General features: G+C 32.3%; 2 long non-coding RNA genes across 6 annotated transcripts; one reads left to right on the top strand and one right to left on the bottom strand.

The window, feature by feature from the left end:
• Positions 1–342: 342 nt before the first annotated feature.
• On the bottom strand, positions 343–8,047 carry LOC128223781 (uncharacterized). 4 transcript variants are annotated; one of them, XR_008259353.1, is made up of 4 exons: positions 7,953–8,047; positions 4,832–4,943; positions 4,412–4,535; positions 343–2,180 (listed from the first exon to the last, which is right to left on the bottom strand). It is a non-coding gene; the product is annotated as an uncharacterized LOC128223781 (long non-coding RNA). The 4 variants fall into 4 exon arrangements; XR_008259354.1 differs by having other exon boundaries at positions 4,861–4,943; XR_008259355.1 differs by having other exon boundaries at positions 7,906–8,005.
• A 45-nt stretch (positions 8,048–8,092) lies between these two features.
• LOC128223779 (uncharacterized) lies at positions 8,093–14,386 on the top strand. 2 transcript variants are annotated; one of them, XR_008259352.1, is made up of 5 exons: positions 8,093–8,222; positions 9,319–9,395; positions 9,729–9,810; positions 10,588–10,718; positions 11,800–14,386. It is a non-coding gene; the product is annotated as an uncharacterized LOC128223779 (long non-coding RNA). The 2 variants fall into 2 exon arrangements; XR_008259351.1 differs by having other exon boundaries at positions 8,094–8,229.
• The last annotated feature ends 12,055 nt before the right edge of the window (positions 14,387–26,441 follow it).

The raw sequence follows: 26,441 nt of genomic DNA, 5'->3' as shown, positions 1-26,441 counted from the left end.
AAGCCTTGCCTTGCAAACATCTACATAAGCCTAAAAATGTCTGTCTGAGATACCAGGCGTGAAGCTGCATATAACACTAGTATGCGGATGAATCCACATGATTCTGATAAAAACATAAAAAAAATCAGCCAAAGTTGCAGTATGCATACTTGACTACATGATCCATTAAATGTCATTTATATTTTCCAGTACAAAATAAAGCACCTCAGAGCGCCCAGAATGCACCATGTTTTTCAAAATATTCTGAGGGGGCATGCCCCGAGACCCACCTAGCAATTATGAATCCACATATAAAGGGCTAGCTAATCCCCTTACTTCTGTATGCAAAACAAGACTACATGCTCATCTTTTCTTTATCTATTCTGCCTGTTAATTTGCTTGTAAACTTATGTTAGTCAACAATATAATAACATTAGCTGGGCCAAAATACAAAAGTCTCTTCTTATGTTGAGAAAAATTCGAAAAATTCCGTTACTGTTTAATTTCCGTGAATGTTTATTATTCTTTTGCAAAGAGGTATGCAATTATGATTGCAGGGTTTATATGAAAATACGATATCAGGAATGGTCTGAAACAGCCCTAAAACACACAAAAGCCTTAAATGAAACAAACATATTATATATTAAAGAGAATTGGAGTACTGTCTATAAAACATACACCTTAAAACACAATCTATGAACAGTTTTTTTCTTATAAAAAAAAGCTACAACAAAAATATCGCTGGAAGTGATGGTACTTCCCATATGCCCGTTTTCTTTGAAAAAGCAGAACTTGTAATTCAGTGTGCTAGTAGAAGGTAAATTGTTGTTGCATTATTATACACAGTTGGAAATACCATTTTTAATAATTGTTTTCATTGTTAATGCTGCACTCTCACAGATATATGAATTTTTATTATTTTTAACTTGGAATGAAAAACTTTTGTGCACATGTCTGATAACAGTTATATGAGACTGCATACAAAATCACAGTTTTTCCTATTACCATTTAAAACTCTATGTTTAATGGTTAGTAATGCTTGAGAAGAAATGAAAATTTTGGCAGTTTTTCAGACAATTGAATTCTGTTTCATTGAGAGTTATCTTATATGACTGGATTGAAGGCATTCATGCTAAAGTCAGACTATTTTAATTATTTTTTTCAAAGCAAATGTGAAAACTCTTAATCAGTGACAGTGCAGCTTTAACATCCTTTTAGATTTAATCACTATGATTTCAAAATTATCAGACAAACATGATACTAGATGTATACTGTCTTGTTTGGAATTCTTGCCCTTATTCAGTATTGGTTCAATCATAGCAGTATTTATTTGAACTGCCTCTAGGTTAAAGTGTGATAAAATTCATAAGATGTCAAATACATAATTATATAAGATTCACAATTCTTTGAAGGAATGAACTCCTGCTTACATGTCATATGACAAATTATGGACAAGTACAGAACCTAATCCTAATAGTTTTTCTCCAGAATTATCAAAGGGGTCACTCTTAACAAAGATCTAGTATAAACTTAATAATAATTTCTTTAGTTTAACAATGTTATAAAATCTTGAAAGGCCATAGGCAGGTAGTTCTGACGTTCATACCCTTCAAAACCTTTGACAAGAGGCATGTCTATCAAATATAATTATGAATTACTGGTGTAAATGGGTAATGGGTAATGCACATGTCAATTGAAACCACCACCACCCCCGTCTGGGGGTATACTGGGTGTGAATGCGGTGGTTTTGTCTTACCTATGGTATGTTGGATGCGGGGGGAATTTGGCAGGGATTTTAGTTCAGGATCAGTTCAGGGAATTTAACCTGGGGTAGGCTGGACCAAAAGTCAAAAGTCCCCGGACCTGGGGGCGGGATGTGGTTACAATTGACTGGTGCATTATGCTATTCATTTTGTTGCCCACTCTTTTGTTTTTCTTTGATAATCCATTGCACACAACTATAGATCAGGATCTCAAATACTATATATGTTGAAAATTGACAACTTTTGACATCAATGTTTTAGTTATAGTTATGAATAATGAGCGTTCATTCATTGCTTTTTTATCAAATCACAATCATAAGTGTTAGCAAAGCACACCACTTTGTGCAGTAATGTTTAATGCTGTGGCTCCTCTTATCAACCAAGCACTTGGGCTGTTGGTGGATAACCATTTCCCTAGTTTCCTCCCTGTCTGGTCACCTGTTTGAAAATTAAAACATTGATAATATATAATAATGACAAAACTGCTAAGGCAATCATTGGTTGATAAAGAAGCCAAGGATTGTTTAGGAAGTCATCATTTTTTATGGAAGTCATTGGCTGCTATAAATGAAGTATTTGATAAGGATGTCCTTGGTTGCTTATAAAGTGGTTGTTAAGGAAGACATTGTGAGTTTGGATTGTAGTCACTAAGTTAGACAAGTGGGTTCCTTAAGGGTACTACGAGGTCTACGATTTCCTCAACAAGGCAAAACCTTGCTTAACATCCTGCCAAAAGGTGATTATAATATTGTTGTAACAACTTGTTTCATAATCTTTGAAACTAAATACCTTTTAGTTTAGACATCAGTTTCTAAGGAATTCATACATTACTGCAGAAGTCATTGCCTGATTTGAATGTGTATCAATTTTTGTTCTAGAAGTCTATCAGTAACAGGGGAACTCTGGTTGGGACAACTTTGACCCCAAGGACGAAACTTGAACAACATTCATAAAAAAAAATTATGAATTCTTTTTACTGCCTGTACAATGTACCACGCAAATTCGGTAAAAAGTCAACTTTGGGAAAAATACAAAATCAGGCCAAAATTGCTTATATAATGGCAAATATACATTTTTTAACTTTTTTATGCATACCTTATGCTGTGAAAGAGTAAGACTTGTCAAGATTTTGTTTATATTTCAAGAAATTCATTGCTATTTTAATCCGGAATGTAATGTAATTTTTTTAATTTTGGGGAAAATGGAGTTTTTCACAATAAAAAAATCACTGACAATGAACTACAAACTCCAACATATAAAGTTTAGGGCGGCTTGGGCGAAGTGGTCGCCTAAAATTCCCAGACTTCGCCCATTTGTATCATCAAAGAGACATTGACTTCGCCGAAAATTTTAGCACATTGTAAATCTGTCAATCAGCGAGTATTTGGCCAATGTCCCATTAGTCAAAACATCACAATAAGCCATTCATACAAATTGGTAATCGGATAATTGGGCCGTGTCATTCAATTACCAAAACATCGCCAGTAGGCGGAGCTATTGAAAGTTAACCAATCAGAATGTACATTCAGAAGACCCTGATCAAATGATATAAGTTCGTTAAAATGAGATAGAATTGGAGACATAATTATGAAATATCGTGTCAAGCATTAATTTATGTTAAAAAGTAATTAATATATGTATTGAACAAACAATGCAAGACATTTAAACATTGTTGCTTTGGAAGCAGACGGTCATAGCCATCTCGGGCCATCGGCAAGTAGGCGCTAAGAAAATCAATAACATGACGTATCACCAAATATTTGATTGGTTTTAGTGAAATGTTCATGATGAAAAATGATTTGTAAAATTATTTTTTTGCTTTATGTAGAGTAAACTTACAGTAATTTTCTCCTGTCACAGTTATGGTGTCAAAAAAAATCGGCGAGATCGCCATTTTGTCAGAACAATTTTCCGAGTTAATTTTTCAACTTCCCATTATGTATTGGTAAATTTTTCATCAAGGACACTGATTTAAATGTCATTTGGTTCTTAAATGTCAGCATATTTAAAATTATTTAGCCAGAGACAAGTAAATAACAGCACAGCTGAATGTGACATTCGTACCCTATCCCGAACGTACCAAAACAAGATTCGTCCCCCTACTTTATTGACAGTTCATTTATGAGGTCATTATGATTATTTCAAATCCTTAGATGTATTTTTTTGGTTCATTTTAGATGCTATTTGGAGATAAATTATGTGACATTGACAAATACACTTTTGCTGAGCCAAAAATGATACATTATTTTATGAACATTTTATATAGTTATAGCAATCAATTTGAATGTGAATATAAACTGAGGTGTGTGGTATGGCATAGTTTTTGTATCAGGTGTTATAAAAAGTTTCACTTCTCCCTAAAGTCTCCCCACTTCTCCCTAAATTGACTGAAGGGAGAAGTCACTTCTCCCAAAATTTTCAGCCTAGTGAGAGCCCTGTAAACACCACATACACAAAAACAAATTGATTACATATATAAATTACTGAATATTCACATGGTCTTATGATATTATTGATGAATATTATAATGTTATTTTTAGATACCAGTTACGGGTAGTAGTAATGAAGAATACCAGATTACAAAATCAAAGTGGAAATTGGAACTATTAGAGAATCACTTTATTTGTGGGTAGGTCACTTAAATATTCATTGAGGTGAAAAGAAATTACCATATGATGTATTGCATATGTTTAACCGCTGTTGCACAATCATCATTTCCAAGTGACTGTCTTCATGTCCAGTACTAGCTTACAAAATCCCTTTCTAGATAGTCAAAGACTTCATCTGATGCATCTTAAAAAGGAAGAATACAACACAATCATGAACACAATAAATGCAAATAATGTTGGGTATGCTTTAAACATGATTCAAATGCAAAACATCTTGGCAATTATTTCTAGAGCAATCTAAATGTCCTACATGAGATTTATTCTCTTATGAAAAAGTGATGTTTATGTACAAGCCAAATATACTAGAAATGTGTCAAGTGGACATTAAGTCTTGTGTTGCTTGGTGAATTGCATATACTGTGAATGAAGATAATTAACAAAAAAACAGGGATTTCTCATAATATGACAAAGTTTTTTTACCAAGTTTGGTAAAGATTATTGAGCCATACAATGTTTTTATCTGGACTGCATCGTCTTTTATTCTGGGCAGCATAATATGGAAATCCAGGCCATGTATACATCTGGGTTTTATCTGTAATGGACCACATTTTCCAAAATGTATGTAGGCAAATGAGTTACATGGAAATAAAAACTATCTATACATAATAATAAGTGATTTGTATACATGTGTTTACCTTGGTATTATATACCCATAGATATATTATATGACATAATATTGGGTTAATACAAAAAAAATGAAAGAATATATAATTAGGTTAATGATAAATCAAGCAAATTTAAACTAACACAAACAATTATAAATATGTATATATTTACATTATTTCACAGTAAAATATAATAGAAATTTATAAACATTGGCATAATGCTTAAATCAGGTATCTATTTCAAGGCAGTTGTCATTAAATCATAAAATTTAAAGCTGCACTCTCACAGATATACCATTTTTACAAATTTTTTGTCTTGGAAAGAGCAAATTTTTGCATAAATATCTGCAAACCAATGATATATGATTGCTGCCAAAAAATCAGATCGTAGATTTCTATATTTCCGTTGGAAATTAATGTTTTATGGCTTAAACCGTTACTAATGGTTTAAGAAAAATGCATAAAACATTACTTTTTAAACTTAAATATAAAAATCTGCTATCTAATTTTTTGTCAGCTGTCTTAAATAACTGGTTTCCATGGATTTTCGCAAAAATTGCCTCATTCCAAGACAAAAAAATTGTCAAAACGTTCAATCTGTGAGAGTGCACCTTTAAGGTCAAAACTAGAAAATGAAACTTTAAACAATAAACTTAAAAACCATGACTTATGGTACAAGTATTTCCACATCGGAGCGGCTGGTTCTTACACACTGACAGTGACACACAATACACTCCACTCCTCTCCATTAACCCTTTATATATATATTACAGTCGAAACTCGTTGGCTCGATATCTCATGGCTCGATATCCTCGTTGGCTTGAACCAGATTAAAAGAACCGATTTTGTTTAACTCTTTGTTCATATAAAATTTGATCGGATGGCTCGATATATTGAGGGTCGATATTTCTCCACGCTCGAAGTCATTTTCGCGGTTCCAAGTAAGAATTTCACAATTTTGTTTGCTTGGGTCGATGTCATTTTCGCGGGTTCAGGTAAGAACCTCACACCTTGATTTGTTTTGTTGGCTTCATTTAGCACACGGCGCTAATCGATAAAAATTAATTCAATTTATTATAATTATTATCAAATTTGAATGACTTAACAGTTTGAATAAACATGCCATCACTTTATCTAAGTTCTTTCCCTAATTGTTATACATGTATAAATTTCAATGCATCCTTATATAACTAATAAGCTATGTTTTTGTTACCCACTGTTTAAAATTACTTGTTTGTTGTTTTCGCATAATTTTTATAATTAATAAAAAACAATCAAATAATATTTTCTAAGTATCGAATAAGTGATGTTACGAACTTTAAGACGTGTAACTATGCCCAATTAATACTCTTCTTTCGCGGAGATAGCATAGCCAATAACAAACGAGGTAAACAAGACTTTTTGTAACGAATAATAAAAAAAATAACATTCTGTAAGCAATCCCGCTTGGCTCGATATTCTCGAGGCTCGAAGTATTTTGGCTGGTCCCTAGAATATCGAGCCATCGAGTTTCGACTGTAGTTTAAAGCTGACGGAGGCACTCCTGCCATGTACCGCTGCCACCATTTAAGTAAACCTGGGAGGAGAAGTGCCCCAGTGTGGAGCTTGAACCAACAACAACTGCTGGAACACTATCATGGCGCTGTAACCAACTGAGCTAACTGAACGGCTGGTTCTCATCGACACGATCTACATCTACAATAACTTTACAATGTACATGAATACATAAATAACTTAAGTATGAATGCAATGTATTCATGTACATTGTAAAGTTGATGTCTACTGTACTACTTTAAAAGACACATGCATGTACCCCAAAATTAGTTTTGACAGGCATGACTCACTAATGCCAGTTGTGAGCTTGTTCCTAGCTTCGATCAAGATATTTCTTCTGAAAATGACATTGAATACACTCTAAAGCCTAAAAGGCTGTAAAATATGCATTCAACATCTTGATAAGCAACTATCTTAAATAAATTAAAATATTAGGATACAGAATGATGTGAAAGAGACTTTAAAAATATCGCTGCATTGTTGGATGTTGGTGCTGTCATCTGATGATCGGTCAGCGGCAATGATTGAGGCAAGCATCAAGTATATTTAAATAAACATTGCACTTTAACAGATTAAATGTTTTGACAACTGTTTTATTTTTTGTCTTTATACAAGCCAATAAATGCATAAGTGCAAGAAAAACAGTGACACAAGACTGCTTAAAAAACATTGGATTGCATATATATTTTAGTTAAAGCTTCACTATCACAGATATACCATTTTTACAACTTTTTTATTTTTTGTCTTGGAAAGAGCAAATTTTTGTATAAATATCTGCAAACCAATGATATAGGATTGCTTACAAAAAACCAGATCATAGATTTTCATATTTCCGTTTGAAAATTAATGTTTTATGGCTAAAACCGTTAATAAACGTTTTAGAAAAATGAACAAAACATCAATTTTTGAACTGGTATATATAAAAATCTGCGATCTATATTTGTCAGCAGTCTTATATAACTGGTTTCCATGGATTTTCGCCAAAATTAGTACATTCCAAGATAAAACATAAAAAAAGTTGGCAAAATGTTCAATCTGTGAGAGTGCAGCTTTAAGAAAATGATGTTTTATGCATTTTTCTTCCAACTGTTAGTAGCACTTTTTGCCATAAAACATTTTTTTTAACGGAATATGTCAGCATGCTTATATCACTTATTTGCATATATTAATTTACACAGAAACTGGCTCATTCAAACTCCAAGACAAAAATAAAAAATAACAAAGTTGTCAAAATACATGTATGTGAGAGTGCAGCTTTAAGGAGTACTTCGTTATATCAATAAAATATACTCGTTAAACTGTCAATTGTTTACGTATCTACATAAATTCAATTACCTTTTGAACTAGAAAGTGTTATATTTTCAAAGAAAATAGCCATATACCTCTGTTCAGTGTCGGTCAAATTCGATGTTTTGAACCCGTTTGAACCTCTCTCGCGCGTGCTAAATACTAAATGACGCAATGTTTTGGACTGGTCTTCATTTTCTTCGATACAGGCACAACCGAGCGTAAATATTAAGCGAGAAAGTCTAGTGGAACGATGCAGGGTTCATTGGGTTTGTTTACAAAAATTCAAGCATCCGGTTAAGAAGACGACAAATAAGAATGGTATTAAGTTGGTAGAATGGAACTCCTTCCTGATTCCTGCACATGTAAGTTGTAAGTATTGACTATATCGGGATACCATACAGGACACTCAAGTGTTATTTTATATTTTCTTAGTTATCATGCAAATGAAAATAATCACTATCATTTAAAAGTTATTCAGGGATAGTTGCAAATGGTTTGTTTACATTAATTAGTTTTATGAATTTAATTGAATACACAAATTTTTATTAGAGCTTTGCACCAAATTAAATTCAGTTCATTTTACGGGAGTAACCCACACTAGCGGATCCAGAAAAGGGGTGGGACCCCCCCCCCCAAAAAAAAAAATAATAATATTCTGTAAAGAATCTCAGGACAATTATTCAAAAAATCTTTTGATCTTTGATATCATAATGGTAAATTTGTTTTACCAAAATGCAAAATGTAAAAAAAAAATATCAAGTCAGAGAATGTGTTGGAACCGGTGTAGCCAAAATTGCAGTCCAGTGTTGTATCCACTGTGCTATGAAGGCTTATCCTAAACAGTTGGAATATTTAATCTTTATACCTAACTTGTAATATATTGGCGATTTTTTTTTATTGTAAATTATGTGGTACTTCAGTTAGTAAGTTTTAATGCATTGTACACATAGATACCAAGTTTATGTCAGTTTTCGTCAATTTTCTTTTTTTCCGCTATTTCATTAAACAGATTACAGCCCCTTTTAAACAAGTCTTTGGGAGGAACTGTTGGGGATTGTTATTAAAGCTGCATTTTCACAGATTTACCATTCTGACAACTTTTTTTTTCATCATGGAATGAATCATGCAATGTTAGTGCATAAATTATGTCCGCGAACCATGATTTAAAACTGCTGAAAAAATATCAGATAGCTGTTTTTCATATGTACGTTCATAATTGTTGTTCTGTGACTTAAATTTGAACACTTTCAGAAAAATGAAATAATAAGCAGATTTCTCAATACATGACTTCTGTTTTATTGTTAGCAATTAAAGGCATTGATTCTCTGAGATAATAATAATGTTAAAACAGTCAATCTGTGAGAGTGCAGCTTTAAGATTCATTTTTCCTAAGATCAGCCAAGTTAGTATTATAGCTAATTTTAGCTTAAAAGTAGGTGAATTTTATATTTATTTCAGACCAGATACTCTTGAGGGACCAATTTAAGGGCAAACAGACAAACGTTTTGATGCAAAGAAAGCATTGGATTTGAAAGGTAGATTTTTAACACATATTTACATGTACTCAATGTCATTTACTAGTATAACATAATGTATTCAAGTATAAGATATTTCAAGTATTTGGTCAGGTTGTTAGGTTTAATGGAAACTGTTAAGCAAATAAATGAAAGTCCATGCAATTTTGCATGCACATGTTTGTTGCATGCAGATTTTACTCAGATGGCATAGGGTACAGTTACTCTTGTAACTTGCTTAAAATAAATGCAAATGATTCTGCATGTGTCTGAAGTCATGTTTTATTTTTCTCTACAAATTGTTTTAAAAAATGCAATTGTTTGATTTCCTTTCTTATGTGTTATGCATTGCAGTTCCCATGGAGAAGAAAAATGGAGAGATTCTAAAAGTATGAAGATACTCCTGTGTATAATGAGGAAATCTTGTCAGTGAATGGTAAGTTCTCTTTGGATTAATTCTATGTATAACAATATAAATATGAGGTAAGCCAAGAAATGAGAATTAACATAATTATTCTGTTCAAACATACATTGACATATTAAATATAAAGACATATGTATGATTTGTCTCTGCTATTATACTCCTACCACTTGATGGTTAGGGTTCATTTGGACAAGTCTTCTATTATCCATAATTCCAAAGGCTTCTGAGATTTCTAACACATATTAAATATGTTGAGGAGAAGTGCTGTGCAAAAAACATTTTTGTTTATGGTATTTTAGAGTTATTGGTCTTTGATTATTTTTCTTTCACTTTTCTATGTTTTTGAGGTATTAACTTCAAACTTCATGCACATATTGGACGTGATAAGAAAAATAGCTGTGCATATGAATCATTAAATTGTGTATGGTAGTCAAAGAATTGTAAACCTTTGATTATTATCTTTATATTTTTTTTATTTTTTTTCTTCTCTTCATAACTTTTTTTCATTTTTTACTTTAATTTAACAAAACACTATTCTGTTTTTGGTATATTAAGGATTATTTTCTTATGTTTATTTTGTGCTTGGCAGTTTTAAAATTATTGCCTAATTGGTTACTGTATGCTTAAAAGCAAACATCACTCTCAGTGAAACCTCTTATTACAATAGGTGATAGCTGTAGTTTTTCATGGAAACAAGTGTTTGACAGTATGAGTCATTTTTTAGTAGCAATATATTATGTACATTTAAGGTATAAGTTCTCTTTTGCTAATTGTTCAGTTGTTTTTCAGTTGTTGCAATTGTGGACCAGGCCAGAGTTGTACTAAACCAACTAAGACACAATGAGATACAGGAATGACACAATGAGAAACAGGAAACAGGAAAGTGATGACTGATCGCCACCTGTTACAAATTCATCTAGGTACAGTTTTTTATTCCAGATTTGATACAACTGTAAACTGTTTTATGCATGCTATGATTATGTTCATCATGTTTGTTTAAGACCCTGATGATGAGGACTAAACTATTGATTATCCCTTGCCAAAAGGCAAAGTGGATACAGTAATTGTGTAATTGTGCACGTGTGTGTGCGTGTGCACGGAATGTAATCTTGAGCATAAATCCCCCAGGTATTAACTTCAAACTTCATATACAGATAGATCCCTATTGAGAAGAAGTGCAGTGTTAAGGGACCATAACTCTGTTTACAGTTCTTTTTGTAATAACCCTTTGTTATATTTCATACTGAGTTTTTGTCTGCAGCAGAACTTGAAAAGTCTTTGAGGTGTTGATCTCAAACTTCAAATATGTACAGATAGATCTTATTTAGCAGAAGTGCAGTGCACAGAAACCATAACTCAAGTTTTTTTTTGTAGTAGTTGCCCTTTGTTAGTTTTCAATGTTATCCTTTGTTGTAATGCACAGTTGTGATCATGCTCAAATATGCTCATTCACATTAAAATTAATTGTCCAGGTTCAAATCCTGTAATAGAAACAATTATTTTCTTTCTGTGTTTAGCAAAGTTTATATGAACTATCTATCAATGTAAAATAAACTAAGATTTGTGTGTTTTTATCGTTTCTTATTTATTTGTATATTTTTTGTTACATATTTTTATGTGCATATATATAAAATCTATATCACAAAAAGTGTGGCTAATTTGTAATATTAAGATATAATATGTATAAGAACTATCATATTTCAAAATCAACCATAGAGCTTTTGCAAGATAGATAATAACTTAATGTATCTGATGAACAATAATGTGATTTTGGGATGCCAGCAATAACTTTTCAAGGTGAAAATATGTTCTTGTCATTGATTTTACATATAAGTAATCAGTATGCAAAGCCCTTTCAAATGATACTTATATGGGGTAACTATCTAATTTTAACATTGAAGCCAATGGCACAAATGAATGAAAAGCTCCTTAATAGTTCAATATTTGAAGCCAACAATGGAACTGTGTTTATGTATTGCTTAATGTTCCTTTTTCTTTCAGAAAACTCCCCACATCCAACAAGAGACAGTCTGACTTCAAAATCTTCATTGAAGGCAACTTAATGGACAAGACATCCGTCACATAAAGATTCACTAAAATTGGAATGATATACCAATTTTAACTTTTAACAGACAAATACATTATAGATTTGAAAATAGATTACCCTTAGATAAGTTGGATGATTAACATTTACCTCAACACAGTACAAAGTGCTCATGTTGAACTATTGTGATTGATCATAGTCTGTCCTTCATTTTTATTAACAGTTTCATACAGTGTTAACACTTTAGTATGGGGACTCATTTTTAGCTCAACTTCGTAGAATATGGAGAGCTATACTACTCACCCAAGCGTCGGCGTCGGTGTCACCCCTTGGTTAAGGGTTTGCGTGCAAGCACACATAGGTTAATATCTCAGCAACTACTTGAGGTATTGCATTGAGACTTTATACAATGGTACTCAACCATCCAACCTACTTATTTAAACAAGTAAGATAACTCTAGTTTGCATTTAATGTAAATAATAGGCCTTTATTATTTGACTTAGAAATTCTGGTTAAGGTTTTGCATGCAAGCACACATTATATCTAAGGTTAATATCTCAGCAACTGCTTGAGGTATTGCATTGAGACTTGATACAATGGTACTCAACCATCCAACCTACTTAATTTTCCAAGTTATATAACTATAGTTTGCATTTAATGCAAATACTTGCGTTTATTATTTCACTCAGAAATTCTGGTTAAGGTTTTGCATGTAAGCACACATAGGTTAATATCTCAGCAACTACTGGATGAATTGCATTGAGACTTTATACAACCACCCAACCTAATTGAATAATCAAGTTAGATAAAAATTCTGGTTAAAATTTTGCATGTAACCACATTTATGTTAATATCTCAGCACATCATGTATTGCATTGAAATCTAATCTAACAGTGATCCATGCATGTTTCGCCAAAACTTTTCAATCCTTTCACTGAAAAGCAGCGGAATAGTCGAGAGCGCTGTCTCTGTGACAGCTCTTGTCTCTTTGGTCTTTATTCATACTGGCCAGAATATGTTTACCAAAAAAATCTTAGTAGAGATTGATAACTGTTCAGGTTGGACAAAAAGCATGTAGGTTGTTTGTTCTAATAATATAAACTGTAAATGCTTCAGAAACTATATATATAATTTTCATGATATTTGTCAGTATTTATTCTCGTCAACATTTAAATAATATTAGGTGAAACTTGTTTATTGGTCAAAATGTGTTTGATTAGAGTGGCCTCAAGTTCCACTTTATATGAATGAAATTTGGTCAAGTTTTAGAAAAAAACTATGTTCTAGTTTTATAGGCCATATTCTCTTCCCAAGCCCTCCTTAAAGAATGAATGTAGGTAAGATGAAACAGGAGTCACTAAATCAAGTATTAAAAGCCTTAAAAATTGCTATTCATAGAGGTATTGTTTCCTCATCATAAATCACAACTTAGCCAGCAAGACTTTACAACAAATAAGGCATAACATGTAAAAAGTTAATAATTAGGCACATATTTTAGTGAATAAAATCTTGTGAACATATTATTGAAACAAATAATGTGTCTGGTTCTGAGGTGAGCAATAAAGCACATTGCTTAGTAACAATTGAGCTAGCTCATTATTAAAAGTTTGTTTTAAACATGAATTAAATGAATGCAAATCATATATTATTATTTTTAATCTATATTTTTTTTAGTTACCTTGTTCTGTTGTTAATTTCCATACTGACTTGGTCAATTATGGCTAATTGTCTAATTATATTTTAACTTCTAACCTAAATGTTTCATTGTACTTTTGAGTGTTCTGTTAACTATATTGCACATTATCCTATATGACAGTATAAATTCAATAAAACCATGGTTATTAAGTTCCATACATATTGGAGCACATGGTAAGCCTCTAGAAATGTCACTTCTTAAACCTAGATTCTTGATCTGTTCGCCACATTGTTTTGTTAATTTTTTGTTTATAAAAACAAATGATTGTTTAATGTCAAGGAAACCTTTTTAAAGTTAAAATGTAGATGTACATAGATAACTGTCAAATATTATTTACCATTTAATAACTGTCTAAAGGCAAAATTTCCCTTCATTTTTATATTTGATTTGGGTCCCTAGGGTCATGGTCACTGTAACTAAAAATAGAAAAATGCTTGGTACTGAATAACTTCAGTTTTAATACATTTAAAACTGAATCTCACAATAAAGGCTGAAGTTCTTGTTGCATTGCAGCATTTCTAGTTAACTTTTTAATTTGACTCTTTTTATTGCTTTCGACAGGCACATATTACATCATTATTGTATTCATTTTTAAGACAAAGCCTCATTTAATTGAGCGTGCTGTCCAAAGACAGCTCTTGTTGACATAATTATAAGACACCTTATGTTATGGTTTATATGAACAATAGCTGTTTCTGTGTATGTTTTAGAAGAAACTTCCATTTCTTATCATATTGATGGACATAGATATACATACATGTATGGGATTATTGACATCAGATTCTTAGGATTAAATTTACTAATGTTCTGTTCATGTTCAAAATAGATACAGTTATGGTAAATGCATAGTCTTGTTTGTTTATAACATAGACAACCATGTCTTTTGGTTGTCCTGGTCTCCTGTCCTGTTATGTGAATTGGGTTTTATGGACATCTTCGATATTGTAGGTCCAATTCTAGTGTCTAGCTGGAAAAGTATTTAGCCTAGGGAGACCTTAGTTTGGGTTATCATGTTGGATATGTCTAAATGTTGGCATGTCGGGAAATGACAATTTTAGGCTATGACAATTTAAAAATGTAGACGTTGCTGGGCAAGGCTCTACACCCAAGTGACTGTCGCATTATATTCTTGAAAAAATGCCTTGGGCTTTTGGTTTGTTATGAATTTTGCGAGTCTGGCAAATATCTGCATTATAAAATTCATCGACATACAGGTGACAGAGAAAAAGGTCAATTTTCAATGATTTCAAAAGATTTATTAACTAAAAGGGGATCATCATAAATGAATACAGAGAACAAGGTTAATTGATTTGACAGAGGATTGATGCAGAGCTTCAAAAATTAAGGAGACAATTTCAGAAAAATGCACATAAATGATTTTTGTTTATTTGTGTTGTTTGATAACTGCTGTGTGTCGATTTTTATTTAATTTCATTTTACCCCCCAAATCACACTTCACACAATACATGGTTTCTACACTTTAGGTTTGTTATACTGTATTATAGTATCTATTGAATACAGTAAAATTTCTGGTCATTGTATTGCAAAATTTGTGCTAATAATTTGCAATTTCAGAAATTCTCATTTTTATTTAATTTTTCAAACATTTTCCCCAAAATTCACATTTCACAAAATTACATAGTTTCTTTACTTTTGATATATTAAACTGTAATATTTATGAAATACAGTAATTCTGGTCATTCTATTGCAATATTTGAAAAAGTTATTGGCAAATTCCAGAAATTCTCATTTCCATTTAATTTTTCATACATTTTACCCCGAAAATCATAGTTTAAAAAAAACTGTGTTTCTATATAATATATAATAATGTTAAATGATATATATTAGCTGCAGTAGTTCTGGTGTTTTTATTGCAAAATTAGGCAGAGTTATTGGCAAAATTCATAAATTGTCATTTTCATTTAATTTTTCCAACATTTTACCCCAAAAATCATTTTTTGCGCCATATAATTGTTCTATGATTTAAGTATATTAAATATGTTGCCTGATATGACATAAATTCATCAAAATTATTTTTGTGCAGTTTTCTTCATTTTTTGTTCAAAAATCTCCGTTTGTATACATTGAATAGAGAACAGAGGTGTTGAAGCACTGCTTCAACACCTCTGAGAATGAGTATAGTATAGTGCACGCTACCACAATGTATATAGACTATAACACAGGTTCAAATTTACAGATAGAGAATAGTGCACGCCACCACAATGTATATAGACTATAACAGAGGAATTGATGTAAAGTTTCAAAATCTCTGGTTGATACATTGCATAGAGAACAGGGGTGTTGAAGCACTGCTTCAACACCTCTAAGAATGAATAGAGTATAGTGCACGCTTCCACAATGTATATAGACTATAACAGAGGAGTTGAAGTAAATCTTCAAAATCTCTGGCTGTATACATTGTATAGAGAACAGGGGTGTTGAAGCAGTGCTTCAACACCTCTTGACAATGAATAGAGTATAGTGCACGCTTCCACAATGTATATAGACTAACAAATCTTCAAAATCTCTGGCTGTATACATTGTATAGAGAACAGGGGTGTTGAAGCACTGCTTCAACACCTCTTGACAATGAATAGAGTATAGTGCACGCTTCCACAATGTATATAGACTATAACAGAGGAGTTGAAGTAAATCTTCAAAATCTCTGGCTGTATACATTGTATAGAGAACAGGGGTGTTGAAGCACTGCTTCAACACCTCTGAGAATGAATAGAATATATACCGTGCACAGTATATACTGGTATAGAATATAACGCCAGTGTATGTACTGTCACGGTGTATCGTGCATATCCATATAGTGTATAGAGTCTATGCACTGTGTTGATATAAGATATCAATCTCAACTTGGTCTAAGCATTCTAGATTTAATATTTTTTTCTAGATTCAAATAATTCACTGTTATAGATATAATCCCATGGTATTTAATTTAATAAGTTGTTATTTTATTCAAAAAGATCGCTGAAATCTTGTCTGGTATTTGAATGCCATATCTTGTCTAGTAAGTGTAAGCCATCTCACTGAAAACAAAACTACTTTTCTGTTAAGACAAAGGATTAAAGATATTCAGTAAAACATCTTATAATTCTCAATTTCTTCTATTTTTAAAGCAAAAATGTATTATTTGCACATTGAACATTTCCAAGAGGGGCCTGTCCAGGTGCGGATTAGCCTTCTAAATTCCAGGCAGTTTTTGGAGCACCTTGTTACCCTTGGAAGGCTGTTTCAGCCTTGACTGGCTTCAAAGCGGAACGAGTTTTTCCTTTATTTAGTTGTTCTTAATGATGGCACATCTACACAGTATGTACAAATGTAATGTTTGCAATTGAACTCTGTGAAGAAGATATTGGTAAGTTGAGGTATACTCATTAAAAACAATTTTTAAAGCTCTGTATTGAATCTTTTCCAATTTTTCTGTGTTGGTCTTGCTTTAAAAATGCCAATCGACAGGACAGTATTTGAAATTGAATCTGATAAAAGATTTAAAAATAATAAGCTTAGTATCGGTTGTCAAGAATTTGCTTAGTCTTTGAAGAATATTCACTTGCTAAATAGCTGCTTTTTTGCACATTTTAGAAATCTCGGCATCAAAATTTAATAAACTATCTACCTCAACACCTAACAGTTTTACTTGATCTTCATAAACAATGGTGTGATTAAGTATATCGAATTGTTTTATTTTAACAGACTTTGAGCCAACTAAAATTGCTTGGAATTTGTCAGGGTTAGCCTGCAATTGATTGGAAGTAAACCAGTTTATCAAAATGTTACTTCCTTCTTCAAGAGTGGTCTAACAACGTCAGGACACACAGAAAGAGTATTGTCATCTGCATAATTATACAAAACTGCATTATTGATAAAATAGAAGATGTTATTTAGGAAGATGTTGAAAACTAAAGGTCCTAATATTGATCCTTGTGGATCCTTTCAGGATGGAGTCCCACTCACTGGTAATTTGACCAAGTTTGACACGTTACTTCCTTTTTGTCAGAGAGCTGTGCATAAGTTAACATGCTGGCATGGGGCTGAGAGACCATATGCGTTAAGCTTATCTAAGGTGAGATCATAAGGCATGCAGTCGAATGCTTTTGAGAGGTCCATTAGAATTGCGTTTACCTTACTAATGTATCTAAAACTAATCCTATCTAATCCGGCAGACCTGCTAGCAACGCTGGAAACAGTAGACCGGCATAGGACTGGAAGGGTCCGGTGACCCAATCATGTTGTGATAGGTCTTTCTTTAACTTAGGTTGCCTGAATGTATGTGGTCTAAAACAGAGGTCAAATTATCCAGAATTTGAAGGATTGTTAAAAGATTATGACATATTTTTTTGTACTGAAACCATGTTAGCAAATTATGATGTTATAGATGTACCTAATTATAGTTTTGTATCACAGGCAAGAAAACAAAAGTTTATTAAACGATCCGGTGGAATCGGAGTATTTTGTAAGAGCCATTTATCTAAATCTGTTTCTGTTGTGGAAACTGAATCTGATTATGTTCTGTGGATTCATATAAAATGAGATATATTATTAACTTTTTGAAACTGAAATTATTGATATGTGTAGCACATATAAAAATGTTATATTATGTGGAAACACAAACGGGCAAACATCAAATATGTGTGATTTTTTAGAAGCCGATGAATTTATTTCTGAATACTTCGATTTTGATGAGGAAGTTTTGGAATACTTCAACCAAGTAAAGAAATTAGATAATGAATTATTTTCTAAAAGACGCGTGTCTGTCGATACAAAAGTCAATAATATTGGAAAAAAGATTATTGATATTTGTAAGAATAATAACCTTTTTGTTTTAAATGGGCGATTTGGTGGGGATAAATCAATCGGGGCTCGACTTTTAAAGAAAATTCCGTAATTGATTATTTCATATGTTCTGCAAATATGTTACGAAATTTAAGCATGTTTGAAATTATACACCTAAATTCACTGTACTCGGACGGTCATGCTATCTTAAAGTTAGAGATATTAAACCAAATTGTCAGACCAAAGCCAGTAGAAAATAATTGTCACGTACATTATAAACATAAATGGGAGGACCAAAATGCCAAACAATTTACCGAAAATATCAACTTAGAGAAAGTTGCCGAAATGGAAAATCTTCTCCGTACCTTAGTTAAAAACCAAGAAAATATTGATAAAATTGCAGACATTTTATCGGATATATTTAACGAATCCGCACAAAAAAGTTTCAAACCTAAGCCAATGTTTAATTCCCAGAACATATGCACCAATCGTAATAAAAGTAATAAGCCCTGGTATGGGCCTCAGTGCAGAAATAAACGGATAATTTATAACCAGGCTAGGAAGAGATATTATATAAACAAATCGCAAATTAATAAAAACTTACTCAACCGTGCGAGTCACGATTATAAACGTACTATGAAATACTATATTAGGCAATTTAAGTTCAATAAATCGTCCCGCTTGCGTGATTGACATACAAACAACCCGAAATCATATTGGTCAAGCAAAACCGCTGATTTGAATGATTTTTACGGTTTTTTTAAGAATAGTACGATGGTGATGATGGTGGGGAAACGGAGAACCTGGACAATATAAATATAAATTTGCTAAATAATGAGGAAACATTAAATTCACTAAGGAAGAAATAGAGAAAATGATCGATAAATGCAATAACGGCAAGGCTTCAAGCCCATCTGATAGCATCTGTAACGAGCATATAAAATCAACGAAACACTTCCTCCTACCGTTTTATTCCAACTTTTTTAACTACATTCTAGATACAGGAACATACCCAAAGTGTTGGTCGGAAGGCTACATTGTGCCAATATATAAGCAAAAGGGTAACTTCATGCTACCCTAAAACTATAGACCAATTACTATTCTTAGTTGCCTAGGCAAACTGTTCACATCAGTACTTAACCAAAGATTGACACTATTCTCAAATAAATATAAAGTAATACTTGAAAATCAAGCCGGATTTAGAAAAAAACCGTTCAACCGTTGACCATATATTTACATTACATTTCCTAACCGAGCTTCTTAAGTCAAGCAAACAAAAATTGTTCGTCGGATACGTTGATTTTAAGCGGTGTTTTGACCTTATTTCGAGATTTGAGCTTTTAAATAAACTAATTTCATTAGGGATTGACGGCAAAATACTAAAAATAGTCCGTAACATGTACTCAAATGTAAAGTCTTGCGTTCAATCTTGTGGGGAAACGTCCTACTACTTTGTGAGTAACCTTGGTTTAAGGCAGGGAGAGAGCTTATCACCGATTCTTTTTTCCTACTACTTAAATGATTTACTGGATTTCTTAAAATCAAAACATAATGAGGTGTTAAAATTGAATATTTTGTAGACGACTTAATTCACTACTTTGATATCCTGGTTTTGTTATTCGCAGACGACACCATCTTGGTTGCTAGGTCAGCGAATGAATTTCAGAAATGCTTGAATGACTTCGAAGAATATTGTAAAACATGGAAACTCCACATCAATATAAATAAAACAAAGGTTATGATATTCGGCACCAACAGAAGAACATGGAGAAACTACTCATTTAAGATTAACGATGAATTATTAGAAATAGTAGATAATTATCAATATCTCGGTATTGCATTTAGCCCAACAAGAAAGTTCAATAAAGCGAAAGACCATTTATTTCAACAAGCAAAAAAGCGCTCCACTTATTATATAGAAGAATATATAATCTCGATCTGCCAATAGATTTACAACTTAAGCTATTTGACCACACAATTTTACCAATCCTTACATATGGTTGTGAAGTAATCGGCTTTGAAAATACTGATGGATATGAAAAAATTCATTTGGATATCTTACGAAAAATTACAAATTCTGGAAAAAGTACTCCAGCGTGTATGCTTTACGGAGAATTAGGCCGATATACTATTAAAATGACTATCAATAAACGAATTATTAATTTCTGGAACAAACTAGTCATTGAAAAGGATTCATATGCAGCACTGGTGTATAGAACAATGGCTCAAAGTGGCTTAAATTTCAATTGGTTAATTATGTAAAGTCGTTGTTGAACAACACTGGATTTACCTATCTATATGATAACCAAGATACGTTGACCAGCACAAATGTCTCTATTATAGTAACACTAACCCTAAACGACCAAAATGAGCAAGTCTGGCGAGAGAAAATGAACGAATCGCACAAAGGAGTATTATACAGTAGTTTTAAAGAAGAAATTAAGCTTGAGAGCTATTTACTGAAGCCCTGATCCCGAGATATTATAGACAAAATCCAAATATAATTAAATTCGCAGAGCTTCTTAATAACATAAATAACACGGTCTTAAATGATCTAGGCAAATTTGCTATTCTTCTGATTAAAAATGTAATTGCCTAACCAACAATAAAAAATAAGGCTCAAACCTACCTGCTGTTAGTATATCCACGCTGGAATGTCATTCACTCTAAAGTTTAAATAAACACATCCATTCACAAATGTATATTGCACGTGGTTTACATGGTGTACTATAGAAATAATATTCCGTGAATGACCCGCACTTCATATCTGTGCCAGATTACACTATTCTTAAAGCGTCATGTTTTCATAGCAGTATTTATAATGAACAATGCATGTATAATTATCTGTTGACGTTGTGTTTTTAATAAGACAACTATTTACTTGCTGAAAAAACCCCAACTAATACCATAAAAATTCTACATTTCCTCTCCAAAGTATTTTACTTCAAAATGTTAAGACAAGTTGTTTAACTAACTTTACCCATGTCACTGAACCCGCAAATACGTTTATAAAGCTTTATTTTAGTTGTACATGTTAACATTATTATATTTCGTAATAATTTTACTTCGATACCATCTTGTTTACCGATGCTTTATTGAATGTTTTAGTCTGTTGTAACAAATGTTACCATGACAAATAAAGGTAATTGTTGTTGTTGTTGTTGCTAAAACTGGTTGCAACTGTCAGTTGCCGATGATCCTGGTCCATCTCGTCGCTGGGGTGTTATTTTCTCTGGTGTGGGGGATAAAAAATGAGTCTGAAAATTTGCTCATGATTGTTTGACCAAATTTAGTTTTCCCGTAAACACTTATTTTTTCATTATTTTACTCTGTGATATTGAAATTGCAGATAAAAATGTAATTATGGTATAGAAAAGGTATTATTGTTTTAGTGGGGTGCGATCCCATGTCGGTAAAGTCAAGAAAAAAAGAAGAAAACAGACGCTTAACGACTAGGTCACCAAGACTTATACAAAAGAAATGGATTTTTTCACCTTTTAGCAATATATTGATACATCACGTAATAACGTCATTCAACCAATCACGTAACAACGATTCGCTCATAGCAATTATTAACGCTTTTAAAAATAGTTGCCTTCAACAAGCAACATTTGCTGATGGGTTCCAGCATTTTGGTATCTTTGTTTCAACACTCCAGATGATTTATCACAATTTATTTCGTAATGTCATACAAAAAGGTTCATTTTACAATAAACATGAGCGGGTCCATTTAAACACAAGTGCTTCAAATATCCGATAAGGGGGGTTCTTAAATTATCATCCTTTTAATCAAAGGCATGTGGTTGAAACGCTGAACAGAACAGGTCTGTCCTGTTGAAACGCTGATATAGTAGACGAAGAAAAAAAAATAAGGATGTAAAGTATGAAGGCACAAAACTTAAATATATTGTATTACTAAAAGTTATGATAAAGAATGTACTAGTCATTTTGACAACCATAATTATAATTTAAAACAAGAAAGTGAAATGTTTTGATATTATCGCTCAGGACAATGATTCATGTGTTATACAGATAACTGTGCATACAATGAAGGCACGTACTGCATTCATATGAAATCTTATCAATCTTATCTTCTTTTCTTACAGGTATCAGATTAACGTAGTTCAAAAATGAGTTTTAAAAATTGTTTCGTAGAATTATTAAATATCACTTATCAACGGACAGGTGCAATATACGGACATCGAATTATGTGGCAGCGAAATATTTTGGTTAATCATAACATGGTTCATATTCTTGATAAAAACTATTATTCATATACCAGCCCCAATAAAAAAAAACATTTTTTGGGTCAAGAAAAATTGAAAAACGACCTGAAACGCGCGACATTTATTTCAATAAATACGTTCTACAAATACGATTGAAATAAACAAAGAAAACATGTGCTTGTACACAGTATACAACCACCAAATAATTAGCAGCATCAACCAAAGCACAGATTATTATCCATTAAATGTATCTGATAATATTTTATTAATCAGAACAGAACAGAAGTTTATTTCGAATTAATATGCAACAAAGGATCTCGTAAAACAAATATATACTAGTAAACACAATATTCTTTCATTGGATCATCATTACAAGGTAACTTATATCAATAACAATTGAAGTATAGCTTTAGAAGTATGAATACTGTTCATGATCATCATTATTGTGAATAATAATGGATATAAACAGCTGTAGAGCTAGTTACTTAGAAATATTATGGAAATGCAGGTGGGTAATGATTACCACAGTTATTATACGATCCAAACATTAACAATATCATTTATTAATAAGTTTCTTCTATAATATGCCTGTGCCAAGAATTTACATACATTGACACTAGTTGGTTTGTATTTAACAACTAACTAGTAAAGTAAATGCTAGGTTTTAATTCTTTTTTAATAAAATTTGATCGGAGGTCATCGAATGGCATAATATACATAATCTTTCATTTTATTTGCCAGTCTATTTTGTCCGTACCTACCATTATAATACGTAGTCTGTGCGCTGATACAAGTTATTGGGTAGGATATTTTCTATTGTTTTGTTATATAAAATATCTAGATATCCAGCCATACAAAACGTACTTTGCAAGTGCAAGTACATTTATATAACATTAAGTTTCGCACTGTTGGTAATATTAGCACGCCACTTTTGTAAAGAACTAGCAATGAAACATTGTTTAAAAACTTGAGAAAATATGTTGACATTTTAATTCCCAGGAATTATCCAGACGTCTAAACTCCATTCTCTTCAAGTAAACGTTTGCATTAGATGCCCAAGTTGTGATGCCTTCCTCGCGTAAATCCACGGATTTACGGTATAAAAATACATGAAGTAAAATATTATTAGACTGCTGATAGGATAGCGCCCTAATTCTCCGTATACAGCAGCTGTACATGTACTTTGCTTAACTCCTAGAAGCAGTTTGCAAAATTAAAGGTGAATCCTTTCGATGTATTTTGATTTTGAAAACCCCCAAGCTAGCATAACTGAAGATCAAACCTACAAATGAGTCAATCAATTGAAGCGCAATTTTTGGAGGTAAGTCACATGATTTTTCTTTGTTACATTCATAGCATTTAGAGGCTTACCGACTACATACTGATTTTTGCCTATATTGAACTCGAATCCCCACGTTTACAATAATTGAAAAGATGGTTTAATTTCTCATTTATCATCTGCAAAAAGCAATATCATAATACATAAATCGTATAGGCTAATACCACAGTCAAAGTTATGTTGAAGAAACAGCTCTAAATATTTTAAGGAGTTTTACATTCAGTCCCATTTTGAAAAAAAGATGTACCACAGAGCATTCCCATAAACAGAATCAAATGCCCTTTTGTGGTCTACAAATGCTCATGCTCATGGTAATCGTAACTTGTTAAAAATGGCATTTCCAATAGCAATATGTAAAACGAAAATTGCATCTGCTGTGCTAGATTCCGTCCAAAAACTAAATGCAAAAATATAATTTAACTGAATTAGAACCGTTTAATTACGGCCGAGATCAGTACTGCAATGGAAACCTCGCAAGCTAATCAGCCAACGTGTAACAACGAGTTTGTTTAAAAACACAAGGATCCTAGACGACTTAAAGGATCAATAAAACTACGAGCGTGGGAGTCCGTAAAGGTTTTATTTGTGGGTAAAAGTCATATATTCAAATGAAACACATGATAACTATCAATTGCATAATTTAGATATGCAATTCTGCAAATGGTCAATGTATCCACGATTTGTCAATACGAAAAATGTTTAAATCTGTTTGAAAACAAATTGACCACTATATAACTAAATCTGATCCAAGGGAAACAACAATTCCTTGTCCAGTTGAAGGCCGTAGGCAAGTTATTACTTCATCAATTTGGTTTTAAAATTTGTGCGGAGTGTAAACCGTTTTCTTGATTTAACTTCTAGTATACCATTTAGACTGTTGAGTGACAATTTGTTAAACTATGTTAAAATTGGCATTCACCACGTCATGATTCGAAAAGAATGATACAGCAACAACATTCTGATACATTTCCAGATTAATGGTGCTTCTTTTTCAATACGCAATACCACATCCACTTAAAGTTGATTCCAGCACATTTTTTATCATCTAATAGCGTCATAGCTTCGACCAACACATTGTATCTAAATCAAACATGTGTGCCATCTGTTTTTTTTCGAAAGCTGTTGCGACTACAAGTAGGTTAATGTTTTTGTGGTTTAGCGTAGTAAAACGTTATGATTTGTACGATTCGAATGTACTTTAAGTCTTTCAAGCGTTGATAACTGTTTAATTTTGCATGTTTGAAACAATTTTGAAGAGCTTCATATTTTATGTAATTGTTTTCCACATAAACGACATTAACATATCGGAATGAGTGTGTTTTTACCACATTCACGGATCATCTTGTCACCCGAGTGCAATAACTCAATTACTGCATATAGAAATAGAAGCAGGTATTGAGTTTTTGCACTAAGGTGACGATCTAATGATCGGGTATTTCCGTATTTATTTTCATTCGTATTTGGACCTTTGAAATTTCGGTCAATTGACCTCCCAGCATTCAAGCCCAAAATAACTTTTACTTATAATTAATTATCAATACTCACTGATTAGATAAAAAAAAACATCACAAGTATTTCAATAAACAAGAAGAATTTTGATGCAAGACATCCAAGACACAGCTTATTATCTTCAAGGGTAAATTTACATTTTTTTATCATAATTTGAATGAGTTAATGGATTGTGAAAAGTTGAAAGAAATGTGTTATTGATAAGTATTCACTTTTCTTACATAAAAAATATCCATCAACCATTGTCCATTGAAAAATTGTAAACATGTATCCTTTAAGACGCGGCCTTCGGTACCATTACAAGTTATCTGTTTCTCTTTCTCCTACGCAGTAATCATGTACATCGCAGTAATCTCTATTTGGCGAGCAGCAAAAAAACAACAACTACAATTTGCTTGGTTGTTTGTTTTGCTACAAAAGAATTAAGTCCAGGGGATTTTAGGGATGCATAATAATTTTTCCCATTTACTTACTCATTGCAGTATAATGTGTTTCAAATACATGTTTACTAAATATTATATCACTGAATTACGCAAACACATATCATTTCATCTAGATGCATGTTTATTTCTTCTAGTTTTATCGCACCGACTTGATGCTGTGCATTAATGTTCTTCTTGCTGTTTATTTGACTCATACGCAGTTCAATCCAATGATACGACTTCTTCAACCCCAAAAAGGTCATCAGCTAATCTGCCTGTATTATTAAATCTATCGCAAGGTTATCGGCAGCATTCACGCCTGTGAGATAAATCGGGGAAAATCGGGGTGAAATCTTAACAGTGACAGTCTCGGTACAATCTTAACATATTTCTTTTCTGCATATAAAACTCGTTCAAAAGCTACACTGACATATAACTAACGTTCGGATCTCCTCGGCCATTTTTATCGAAAACAACCTCGGATGTATGCCGGTACATCAGTTGAAGTATTTCATACGTTTTTGAATTATATCATTTATTAAATCATGTGTTTTATTTATCTAAGTTTTAATTGATTGCAAGTGAAGTATATTATTGCTAACGAAGTTAAGATTCCCAAGAG

The sequence above is a fragment of the Mya arenaria genome, chromosome 17 (genome assembly GCF_026914265.1).
Source record: "Mya arenaria isolate MELC-2E11 chromosome 17, ASM2691426v1".
Taxonomy (NCBI): domain Eukaryota; kingdom Metazoa; phylum Mollusca; class Bivalvia; order Myida; family Myidae; genus Mya; species Mya arenaria.
This window is presented reverse-complemented; position numbering and strand designations above follow the sequence as displayed.